We start from the raw sequence: 12,003 nt of genomic DNA, 5'->3' as shown, positions 1-12,003 counted from the left end.
TGTCGCAAGTGCTGAGGTGCAGCCGGCAAGGAGAGTGCTGGAACTCCTGTAAGATTGCTGTCTGCCCGACAGGTGTGGGCGGGGAACCATGGGACAGATAGGAGAACCTTGGGCTGCATTCCTCCCACCCAGGTGGACGAGCTTCCCTGGATGAACTCATGTACTGGCACCTGACACGAGCCAGGCCCTGATGAAATGTCACGATGCCTCGGAGAAGCCCCGGCCAGGCCCTGTTCCTCATGGAGCTTGTAGTGCACACGGCACAGGGACCAGAATCGGAGAGCCAACAACAGACTCAGCAAATACAGAACCCTGAGCTGAGAGTCCGGCTGTGACGTGGCAGCCGGAGCCACGGGAAGGAGCTGCAGAGAGTCCATCCAGGCTGAGGAACGCTAGTCTGAGTCGGGCAGACCCAGGGGGCTGTCTGCTGGGCATAGTAACTACCCCACCCCCACCATCAGCAAGTGGGCAGCCGTGGGGACATGATCAGGTCCCCTGGCTGCAGGTAACTGATGGGAGGCTGACCCCCAGCGCCCTGGTTCTAGGCTACCTGGTCTAGAAGCAAGCTCCTGGTTAGGGTTGCCAAGCTTAGCAAATAAACATTCAAGATGCCCAGTTCCGTTTGCTTTTCAGATAACCAACTAATAACTTTTCCGTCTACCTCGTGAAAGTTTGGGGGGAGCCCCTTACAACTAAGAATGATGAGTTGTTTCTCTGAAAATTCTAATGTATCGGGGCATCCTGTGTTTTACCTGACAACCCTACCTCTGACCCAAACCGGGCCCTCAAGAGAGCGCTGGCTGCCGGATGGCATTAAAGGAGAACTGAGGCTGCCTCTCTCCAGGGCTGACGGTGCAAGACATTTTCTGCCACGTGACGAAGGCCAGCCTACCTGCCAAGGGAGGGCATTAGATGAAGGCGGAGACCGCGAGGAGCGGAGACATAGGGCGCACTGAGGCCACGTTCAAGTCTCCTGCCTGCCTTTCCTACCGCTTGGCCAATCTGCCGTCTGCTTTCAGATCCCCGTTCCCTGCCCACCCCCACCGTAGGCCCCAGCCCCTGTGGACAGGGGAGAAAGCAGAGGCATTTTAGTTCATTAGCTCAATAGCAACAAAGTCAAGCAAATGCGCCTGGCGCACAATAAGGCCAGGGTTACTATGGTGCGTGGTCCAAGCCATATTACAAGAAGAGATGTCACTTCTTGTGTAGACCAGGCTGCATGTTTTTCCAAAGGAAGTGAATCTTCAGGATGGTGAGTTATGTTTGACTTCCAAATCTGAGGGAATACAAGCCAAAGCTGAATACCTTCTCCAAATCCTGTCCACAGAGCCAGAAGTCCCCCTGCAAACCAAGCATGACACATTATTCACCACAGATAACAGACCCTGGTTCATAGCCTGTAAAGACCTCTTACAATTAGTAAGAAAACCACCATCAGCACCTCCCTAAACGATGGGCAACGGCTATTTGCAGAAGAAACATGAGTTTCCAGCAAACCTATGAAAAAAAATGTAAACAAAAACATCAAATGGCTTTTTAGACTTTTACATCGGGAAACTAAGGAAATTAATGCTGCTGAATGCTACTCTTTTGTACTAATGGTATATGCCTCAGATACAAAGAACTGCAAAATAATAAATGACAGAGAGTCAAGTAGAAAAATGGGCAAAGCATTTGAACAGGCAATTCACAGAAGAGAGTCAAGTGGTGACAATAGACTAGGTATAGGTATAGGTATAGGTATAGGTATAGGTATAGGTATAGGTAGATATCCATTTAGATGAGGGTTTAGATTGATATAAGTACTCATCCTTCCAATCAGAGAAAGTCAACATAAAACAAAATATCAGTTCTTGGCCTATGATATATAAGTGCTGATCACTTCCATTCTGGGGAGAGGGTTGTGGGAAATAGCCAGTCTCTCAGAAACCACTGGTAGACATAAGTATTCCTGCAGTGATTTTACAGAATAGTTCAGCACTATCTATTCAAAGCACCTGAAACCTCTGACATCTCTGTGTATTCCTTAAAGGTACACTCCTCCTGGTGAAAGGAAATTCACAGTTCTTACTGTCTCAGGAAATAATCATTATTCCGTGGTCCCCTCTTCTCCAATTTAAAAATTACATTTGGGGTAGGTGGGTACTAGACTTATCAGAGAGATCACTTCATACGTTATATAAATGTCTAATCACTATGCTGTACCCCTGAAACTAATGTGGAATGCCAACTGTACTTGAAAAGTAAAAAATAATTTTTAAAAAACACATTTTAAAAGAAACACTTTTAAAATTTTCAAACAGCCCTAGCCGGTTTGGCTCAGTGGATAGAGCATCAGCCTGTGGACTGCAGGGTCCTGGGTTCGATTCTGATCAAGGGCACATGCCTGGGTTTTGGGCTCAATCCTTAGTAGGGGATGTACAAGAGGCAGCCAATCAATGATTCCTTCTCATCATTGATGTTTCTATCTCTCTCTTTCTCTCCCTTCCTCTCTGAAATCAATAAAAATATTTTTTAAAAATAAAATTTTCAAACAATGGGTTTTCCCCCTGTGTTTGGATCCACTCGTCTTTATTATAGGCAGTGTTTGATGAGTCATCTCTCACGTTTTAACATTCTATTACGAAAATGGTGACTGATATGGGTGCAATATTACTCTTAAAAAAACAAAGCTGAAATGCCAAGGACTGTGACAAAGGAATTACGGTTTTAGCAGAGCTGGAGAACCAATGACTGTGTTCAAGTGGACAAGAATCCTAAGCGCCCTGGAACTCCAAGTAGCCCTGCCAATCTGCAGCCGGGCCCTCCTGCCCTTCCCTTGGCCTTTTTCCCACTGCCCCTTCAGCGACCCACCCCACTGTCGCCTTCCAGATTGCCTTGGTTCCCGGGCAGGCGTTCCTGTGCCTGGAATCCTGCCGCATCCCAGCTCGTAGGAGCTGTCTCCTGTGATCATTCACCGGCTCCTGCGATCCGCTGCCTGCACAGAGCCCTCCCCAGCTGGGCAAGTGCTTGTCCTCCAGCTCCCACCTGTTCGGAGCCACTGCGGCTCCCTCTCCTCCCTCCATTGTCTGCACCAGACAGCAGGGGGCTCAGTGACATCCTGTCCACTCATGGCTGCAGCGTCCTTTCCTGCGCCCCGCTGCGCCCATGGGGCTGAGGCTGGAGCTTATACATGTGTTTCGCTTGGATCAGCAGGGCGGGGAGCTGGGAGTGACTGTTCTCGGCTCTCCTGAGATTACCTTGCAGGGCATCGCCAAGGATCAAAGTTCCCAGGCTCCGTAAACTAGGCTCCCATGTAGGGTCAAGTGTGCTCCCTGGGAGACGTACTTGAACCTGTCTGAGCCTATCTCAAGTGTCCTTGGGATTTATATGTTGACATAACCTGGCAGTAGTGAGTTTCGAGGAACGGAGCACTGGCTTTCCTGTCAGTGGGTAAAAACACCCGGACAACTGAATCCAATTAATAGAATCAACCCTCCCACGGTTATATTTTCCTCTTCCGCGGCTCAGCATCACTTTAGTTGAACCGGATGCCCAAAAAATTCGAAATCTGGTCCCTAGGACTATAAAACACCTTTCGTTGGTCAAATAGGTGGGAAGCTTTCTTTTAAACCTTTCTTTCAGATTTTGTTTCTATCCACCATTAAAATTAATTTCACACCCATTTCCCTCCTTATGCCTTTGGGAGAGACGCTTGCTTTTATAGCCTTCTCTGAACGTCAAAACAAAAGCCCCCTTATGCGTCCTAGAGTCTCCAAAATGCTTCTCGGGGAAAGAGAAAAACAAATGTTCTCGATTTCATGCAACCAGGGAAGTACTGGGTGAGGGCAGGACAGAAGCCCCCCTCCCCACCCCCAAGCCCCCTGAACTAGTAGCTCAAATAACAACAACAGCACGAAACAGGAGCGTGCCCCGCATCGCACGGCTTCCTCACTCGCTTGTCCACGTTTTCCTGAGTGTGGCCCGGGTTTTTGTAAGCCACCATCTGAATGCTATCCAGTTGAGGGTGAGATACAAAGATCTGCTCATAGTATTCTATAAAATTGCATTCTCTGGTCGACAACAGCAGAGCCAAGGGGTCATTTTTTTTTTTCCTTTCCCCTCCTCTGTAAGGGAACGAGAGAGACAGACAAGCTCAGAGTCCACATCTCTGGGCCGTGTGAGTAATGCTTTCCTATTTTATCCAGGCACTGACAGAAACACCCCACGGAGGGCAAACAATAATATACAATAAATTATAGATGCCAGGAAATTGAAGGACATTACGCTTCCGCATTTCTGCCTTCTAATAAAGCAGCGGGGACGAGCCGCCCTTTTCATCTGTCTGCTCTCGGACCGTTTGTTCCTTCACACCCACTGTGCCGGGGGTCACCTGCGCGGGACCTGGGCAGACAGCCTGTAAAAGCAGGTGAGTGGCCGCTGACGGCGGAGCCCCGCCTCCCTCCTTCCCCGGCCACCTGACTCGGTCCAAGGGCATCCTTGAGCGGGGAGAGAGATGAAGGATGATTCTCCTCCGATTTGCAAGGGGGGGGCCACGAAGACCCGCAGGTCCCCGTCTCTTCAGAACCTCTGTCAGCACCAAGGTCTCAGGTTGCCTCCCACACCAAGCAGACAATCCCGTCCCCAAACCTAGAAGATGGGCAGTAACGGATTTGGCTTCCAGCCCGTACCCTTCGGCTGCAACAGCAGCAGCACAGTTCACTGGGTCTTTCCGGCTTCTCCCTGCCCGCCCTTCACGAGACCCCTGGCCTCTGATTAGAATGGGAACGCGCGGGTCCTGCAATGAGGATGATCTATTCATGTCTGTCGAGCTCTGCTTGAAAGCTTCGAGGCTTCCTCCTACCAGACGTGTTACCAACAAACAGAAAAGTCGCCCATATTGTCATGCTTGCCCTGACCTGCGGAGCCAGTGAACAATAAATCTTAATTACAGTTAAATGCCAAAATCTGCCGGGAATGAGACAGCGAGAGGCAACTGTGACTCGGTCCGGCTCCTCACCTGGCCGGGGTGCAGCTGCAGGAAGACAGAAATGGGTTTGTTTGTGCCGGAACAATCAGTCCAAGCACTTCCAGTATCGGTGGCCCGCACTGGCATTCATCCGACGCAGGTGGCATCTGGGAAGTTGTATTTTAAAGGCCTTTCGGCATTAGGCTTCGGTTCAGAAGAAAGCCCTGTTTCTAAATCTCTCGGCAGTTTTCCAAAATAGCGCTCGGTCTCCCGACATCTGCTCCGTCCGTACTTGTTACCTTGGGGTTTATGCTGGGGACTGCTGAATAACCTCCTGTGAGCCGTCTCCTCGTGCACCCGGCTGGGCCACAGAGCGTGAGGCAGGCATCCATGCGGGGGCTTTCTCTTTTTTTATTTTTATTTCTTTTTTCCTGTGGCTGCAAAGCTCATGAGCTCCTTGGTATTCAAGCGTCCGTTTGTCATCGCGCTGAATAAAGCCGCGCGTGGCCCCCTTGCTTGATGTATGGGCACCTAGATGCACGAATTAGAGAGGTGATTGCAAGACATAACTCTGTTCAATGGCTTCGGGCTGTTCTATCCATTTTGAGACTGACAGGAGGTCGGAGAGGAAGTTCTGGAGGGAAGAAAGGAGTTTGGGCTGCGGGGGCACGGTCCCATGAGTCCGTGTGCAAGCTACTCAGACTGTTGTAGATGCAGATCCTGTGCTCCTCCGAGTCACGCCCCGGCCAGGTGTGCCTACCCCTGGTTCCCTCGGAGAGAGGGCAGCGCGGGTTCCCAGCCTCTGGAATCAGCAGCGGGTACGGGCAGGCCGGGGAGGAGATGCCGGTTCACTAATTACAAGGTGGATGTTTACATGGAGAAGAGGGAGGTAGAAAAACCCTTTCCCAACAGAGGTTGGGGGCTACAGAGTAGGCAGAAGTTGGTGTTTTTTTCTGTTGTGTTTTTAAGAAAAAATGAAGGAGGGAGCATGATGGGGTGCTCCATAGCGATGTCATTTTCACTTGGAACCCCCTGCAGAGAGACCTCCCTTCCCAGCGTGGGATGCAGTTCCCCCACCCACCCCGCCACCCCCGCCCCCGCCGCCCCCAGCTCTTCCCGGCTCTGGCAGGGCCCCATCCTGCCACCAGCGGTCCTGCTTCCTGTTTGTGTTGCTGCTTTGTTGCTTCCTGGCGGTCACCCCAGCCCGCCCTTCTGCTGAGCCTCCGCCCTGGGACTGGCTCTCTTCCCAGCTCTCTCTTGTGCTTGCAAATCTGTCTCTGTCTCCCTGTACACCCCCACGGTCTTCCAGGATCTGTGCTGGTCTGATGCCTGTGCCACCAAGCCCGCCGGGTGAGGGCTGGCCTCTCACACATGCCCCCATTCTCTGCGGACCCCGTTCAAAAAGCATTTTTGCATTTGCTATCTCACCTGCTCTTTCCCGTTCCTTTGAGGAGGGGGCGAGGGCTGTTGCCTGCATTTATTGATAGAGAATGAGGCCCAGAGAGAGAGACTGAAGCACTGAGTGGTCCCGGACAGAAGCAGGACCCGTGCCCATCCCATCGTCTCCTACAGGCTGACACAGGGGCAGCCACCCACCCTGTGCCCCGTTCCTACTGCACACTGAGCCCTGCATGCATTTTTGCATGCCATCCACACCAGCACGGTGCCAGGTAGGCGTCGTGCGTGTTATTTTAAACCATGGAAACGGAGGCTCGCAGGAGCTTTTGCCCCGCCCAGGGGTCATGCAGCTGGCACATTTGTCTGACTCCTCTCTGCAGGTGCCACTGAGCTTCCCCTACACACCCTCACTTCACCCAGGTCTCTGCTCAAGTGCCACCCCGCAGGGGCAGCTGCTTGAGATAGATTGCTCTGCCTCAAACAGCTCTCTGTCCCTCTCTGTCCCCTCACCCATCTTTATCTCTCTGTGGAGCCTTTATCACTCCCGGATATTGTATACATCTTTACTTGTCTCGCTGTTGCGACCATCTGTGTGAGGTCAGGGACTTGGACTGTTTTGCTCACTGCTCAGTCTTCCTGATGCAGGGTGGGCACTTAATAAATACCTGTGGAAGGAAGGGAGGGAGAGAGGAAGAAAGGGAAGGAGGGAGGGAGGGAGGGAGGGAGGGAGGGAGGGAGGCTGTGTTTCTTTCCACCTTGAAGCTAAAATACTCATGTTTGGCCAGGTTGCCAGAAATGAGAGGCAACAATCCCACCTACATATGAAAAGCTCAGGCATGAGGTGGCCTTGTTCAGGATTCCACCACAAACCACAGATAGATTTAGGACTAAACCATCCAGTTCTCTGCCTAACAAACTAAGCCATTGCCAATTATCCTGGCAGTGGCTTCCTGCACCCTGCAAACTGTAACTGGGAGCTGCTTGCTGAGCTGCCTGAACTCCTCCCTGTGTGCTACAGAATTCTTGCCTATGCACCACTAACCCAACTACCTACACCCCGGGGGCTCCTGGCAGCAGGTGCCAAGCCTGTGCAGTTGACCCCTGTGTCGTCCACACAGAACACAGTAACCTTACTGCTTCCCTCTGGCCCTGCTCCAGATCCACACTTTTTTTTTTTTAAATCAAAGCATGTAATTCCTATGTTTGCCTTGATCCTAGGAAGTTGCCCCTCATGCTTAGAGGATCCAAGAGGAAATGTTTGGGCTGGGACCCCACTAGGGCTCCCTCCAGAGTAAGCCCCACTAGAAATCCCAGGAGTGTAACAAAGCCCCTCAGAAACGTTCTGTCTTGTGGGACCTTGACCTTATTCCCTCCGAGCTGCAGAAAGCTGACCAGGGAAGGAAGACAGCAAATCTGCACGCCCATACCTGCCCCTGCCTCCGGGCCCCAGGTACAGGCCTCAGCAAAAGTCATATGTGAGGCAGCAAATCTGACCTGAGACTAGACCGAGGTAAGCACTCTCCCTTCCTTATTCTTTTCTTTTTTCCTTTTGGCAAATAAACTGGACAGAGATGAACCCCAAAAGCAGATCCATTCTAAACTCCATGCTCGCACTCTTCCTAACCATGGTGGCCCACGGGGCACCCGGAGGACACGGCACTGCAGGTGGTGGGTGAAGGGGCTGTGGAAGGTGAGGCAGTTTTGTATCAGCTCCAAGGAGATGGGCATCTGGATTGGGCTAGAATCCATGTTAAAGTGAATTAATTGGAGGTTCCAATGTGCTTTGAAGGGTAAAAAGAAAGGAGAAATCACAATTGACAGAATCACAGTTGAGAATATCAAGAAAGATTTCATGGAAGAAGAGGCTTCTGAGATCAATCCTGGAGGAACAGCAGGGTTTTAATAGGCAAAGATGGTGTGAAGGGCAGTGCCTGGAAGGAGGGGGTGACTGCTGGGGAGAGTGGGAAGGGCTGGCTGGGTGGGGCAAAGGCTGCATGAGTTTGACTGAGTTTGGCGAATATGCCCAGGAGTTAACAAAAGCTAAGGCTGCAAAGGAATTAGGGTTCAGGAAACTTGTCAAAGGATTTTGCACTTAATTTAAAAGACAAAGGGGATGGGATACTACGGTTGTGTTAAGAAGAATAGGATTCTTTAAATTTTTATTCCATTTAAATTAGTGTAAATTCAGCTCTAAAAGCTGATATTTGATTTAGAAATTGGAAATTTTTAAGGTATGTTTGGACAACTTGGTTTGTGAATCCTTGTTTATGAAAACTAAATACAGATTAAGTATGTCTGATGAAACTTAACTTCCAAATTGAGATGTACCCTAACTCTGAAACACACTGGATTTTGAATACAATATATTTTTTAGTCATCCTGACATGGATTACACTTTTTAATGATAATATTTTTGTCTTCTTGGGTTAATTTTAAAATGTTATAAAAATTAAAACAAAAAGAGGCAAGGGGGAATCATGGAAGGTCTTTGAGCTGGGCTGTCACATGATTAAAGTTGCATAAAAATAATAACAGCAACAACAATAACAATTCTGAGGAAGCGTGTGAGGCAGATAGCAAGGAAGAGAGTCTAAGACAAGCAAGTCCCTTGGGAGATTTTTTAATGGCTACTCAGAAATAACCTAAGTCAGAGACACGGAAATATGCCCTTCACCCCCCAAACATGGCTTAGACATGGAGTCCCTGTTCTTAGGGATATTAGCTAACACCAATCCTTAATCACTCCCCAAATACTTCACAGTCAGGGAAGTTCTGGGTTCTATTGGGAGGGGCCTGCGACTGTGAAGGGTCCAAGGGGACCCTAAAGGATCCTGGACCAAACCTGACCCCTGGTTTGAACTGGAGGAAAACCTGACAAAGTCTGTGATTGCCTCTCGGGCTGGAATTTACCATTGGAAATGCAGCCTTTGTCACTGGCATAAGAACTGCTTTGCATTTGATGACATTTTCTTCGAAATGGTGTGAGAAAACCTCGACGTTTTTATTAGAAAATCCATAAAGCCCAAACAAATGGTTCCAGGCTGCTTTGCCTCATTCTTCATAGGTTCATCAGCAATCCATCATCCCTCCCACTCGCCTTGAACCCAGCAGCAGCGACGTCTTGCCAGTGAACAAAGGGACTACCCAGAGAAGCCCTTTCAACCTTAGTCGTCCTTGGCCCCTCAACTTTTACCCCTTAAATCAACTACAATCATTCCGTTTTCACTGGCACCTTTCCTGAAAGGCGAAACAATGTTGTCACCTCCTTCCAGAAACTCTTCCTTTATCTCTCATGACACTGAATTACAGAAGCTTGACCTGCCTTCTCTTGAAGTTAGAGATGGAACTCTTTCTCTGGTCGACCTTCCATGTGATTAAACTTCTAGTTTGAACCAAATAATTGAGTTCAGAGAAAAAAAATAAGTCTCTCTCTGAGATGGCCTTTTGAAGGTAACCTACCTCACTTTCAACTCTAGCGCATCCACACTTACGCCTCTATCTGCAACCTCCTACCTATGCCTTCATTCCCCCTAAAACAAGCTGGTGTTGGACTTCCTCTCCCCCACCTTCACCCCGGGCTTTCTTCCCTGCTGACCCTCCTCCTGTCTCCGCTGCCCACCCACCAGGGCAGCAGCTGCACATTGGGATCTCAAGCATGCGCACTGCTGCTCGTCGTTGGACCCTGCCACTCTTTTTGCATTTCTGAGTGAGTCAGATGCCTCTGCCAACACCATCACCATTTGGGTCTTTCTTACTTCTCCGCCTAGCTCCCTCTTGCTTACTCTGGCTAACCATCTTTTCTGTGTGTTCTGTGTTCTGCTCACCTATCTATTTCTTTCTTCAGCCAAATTTGTTAGGTAATCATTGTTGGGCAAGGCATGTGTTGGCATGAGTTTGGGCTGATGGGGTTTTCATTTAATCCTTATGATGTCCTTACGATGTAGGGAGGGTGGAGATCTTCATTGGCTCCCTTTAAAGATGATAAAAATGGCCCTAGCCGGTTTGGCTCAGTGGATAGAGCGTTGGACTGTGGACTGAAGGGTCCCAGGTTCAATTCCACACAAGGACACACGCCAGGGTTGCAGGCTCCATCTCCAGTGGGGGGCGTACAGGAGGCAGTGGATCAATGGTTCTCTCTCATCTCATTGATGTTTCTATCCCTCTCTTCCTCTCTGAAATCAATACAAATATGATAAAAATGGAGGCCCAAAGAGGACAAACCCCTTTTGTTAGGCTCCCCAGCTCACAAGGGTGAGACCCACATCTTCAGCCTCCAAGTCCCACCTCTCTACCCTACCCCACCGTTTCACTTCCTCATCGACTGCTGTGCTGCATTCTCATTTCTGATTTCTGGCCTCTCATAGCTCTCTCTCATCGTTCCTCTGCTTGGCTCGGCTTCACCTGCATTGCTTCCTCTCCTCTTCATCTTCTGCCTGAGCTCCTGGTGCACAGGACCTGCCAGCCAGCAGCTCTGCACACTGAGCTGAGGGGAACAAGGCGGTCCTGTGCCACCGCAGAGCGAATTGCCTGGTTTGCAGGAGCTCTTTAGAGCATGTGATCTGGAATACTGTCATTGGTTGTCCTCATCCTCTCTGCCCCTGCCACGTGGGTCTCACACACGCCCACCATACCCTAGGACACCGCCACTTACTGGCAAGACGGTCTCCTTGTTCCCAAACCACCACGGACTGCCGCACGTTGGAGGCCCATCTGTGGGTTTTTCTCATCCTCAGTGTATTCTGTAGCACCCCCTGGGAGCAAAGAGACACGTGGGGGGGGGGGGGGGAGGGGGGCGCCGCAACAGGCTGATTCCAGCAGCTCAAGGAACTACCTGCGCCAACTCAACTCACCAAGTGAGACAGTCAACAAACCTGTGCTACAGGGGAAGGAAATGCTGCCAACAAATAAAAAATAGACGGCTTTGTCCTGGTGTGTTTTCTTTTTAACAGAGACTTTGGGGTCATAGTTATTGATTCCTCTTCAAGACCGGAAACAGACCCAAATAGCAGGAAGTTCAGTATTGCTCTAAAACACACAAAGTAGTCTGGGGCAGGGACAGTAAATGGAATTCCTTCAGTGCCCCATGCCTGGCAGGAATTCTTCTTGTCCCCTAATCCACCTCCCATGTGACAACAGCCAAACCAGGCAGGCACAAAGAGCCGTGGAGGAGGTGACACCTCCTTCCTGGGACCTCACTCCACGGACCATCACTGCCACGGGGAAGCTTCTTTGTCTTCATATGAAACTTCAAGTATCGCGGTATTGCATGTAGCTATGGAATTAAGGTCAGATAAGGTCACCAAATAAGGAGAACTGGATTCAAGCTTGAGGACGACCCCGGGTTAGGCAGGAAGCCAGTAGGCAGTCGGGGAGAGCTAGCGAGCCAGACCTCCTAGCATGACAGCACCTCTCCCTCTGCCTGTCCTCCTCTCAAATCCCTGCCTACCAGCCTCGGCACGCTCAGCACGAGAGCAGGACCAGCCCCTCTATCATGCCTTATGTCCTCCCCCAGAGAGCACTTAGGCACGAGTTGCTACATGGATTCTTTCTGTGGGAGATGATGGGCACGTCACACTCTCAGTGCCTCCGCTTTTTTTAAAAAAAAAGAAGATAAAAAGAAGAGGATGCCTTCCCTCCAGCCTATTCCCACCATCCCA

The 12,003-nt window shown here is 50.1% G+C and overlaps 1 pseudogene across 1 annotated transcript in view; it reads right to left on the bottom strand.

Moving 5' to 3' along the window:
• Positions 1 to 785: 785 nt before the first annotated feature.
• LOC308533261 (solute carrier family 38 member 6-like) overlaps positions 786 to 12,003 on the bottom strand; it is a 29,194-nt pseudogene continuing 17,976 nt past the window's right edge. The window contains exon 2 of the transcript in view: positions 786 to 892. The product of the transcript in view is annotated as a solute carrier family 38 member 6-like (transcript). The remainder of the gene's footprint in view (positions 893 to 12,003) is intronic.

Source organism: Myotis nattereri (assembly GCF_964212035.1).
Source record: "Myotis nattereri genome assembly, chromosome: 17".
In the NCBI taxonomy this organism is placed as follows: Eukaryota; Metazoa; Chordata; class Mammalia; order Chiroptera; family Vespertilionidae; genus Myotis; species Myotis nattereri.
This window is presented reverse-complemented; position numbering and strand designations above follow the sequence as displayed.